The sequence below is a fragment of the Varanus komodoensis genome, unplaced genomic scaffold, assembly GCF_004798865.1.
Source record: "Varanus komodoensis strain SLA01 unplaced genomic scaffold, ASM479886v1 scaffold19, whole genome shotgun sequence".
In the NCBI taxonomy this organism is placed as follows: domain Eukaryota; kingdom Metazoa; phylum Chordata; class Lepidosauria; order Squamata; family Varanidae; genus Varanus; species Varanus komodoensis.
In genome coordinates this window covers 11,848,233-11,848,778 of record NW_025335550.1, presented here as the reverse complement: position 1 = coordinate 11,848,778, position 546 = coordinate 11,848,233, and positions in this window count along the sequence as shown.

Below are 546 nucleotides of genomic sequence, written 5' to 3'. Positions count from 1 at the left end.
CGGGCGGCGCAGAGCGCCCCGGGCCGCCACGCGCCGCGGCGCCCCCGCAGGAGCCACAGCAGCGAGGCCGCCCCGGTCATCCTCCCGGCCGCGTCACTGGGCGCGGCGGAGCGGAGGGCGCCGGCCCGGCGCAGACCCCCGGAGCGGCTCAGAGACGACGGCCGCCATCTTGGGAGCGGGCACCGCCCACTCTCAAAATGGCCGCCGCGGGAAGCGGCGCGGCGGCCGGAAGTGAGGCCTGCTTGACCTCGGCTTGCTCCGCGGGGAGGCCGCGGCGGCGACCTGTCCCCTTCGGGTGCCGCCGCGTTTCTGTCGCACCTCGGTTCCCCTGGCGAGGAGCCGAAGGCCTCGGCTCGATTAGTCCTCACAGCAACGACCCTGCGAGGTGGGCTGGGCTGAGCGTGAGCGCCCTCCCGAAGTCGCCCAGGGAGCTTCTTGGTGGGGGGGGGCGGCAGGAGAAGAACCCTTGTGTTATTTTTGCTATTGTTGTCTAAACTTGCATAGTCCTGCGTCTATAATCTAATAACTTAAGGAACAGCCCTCCTC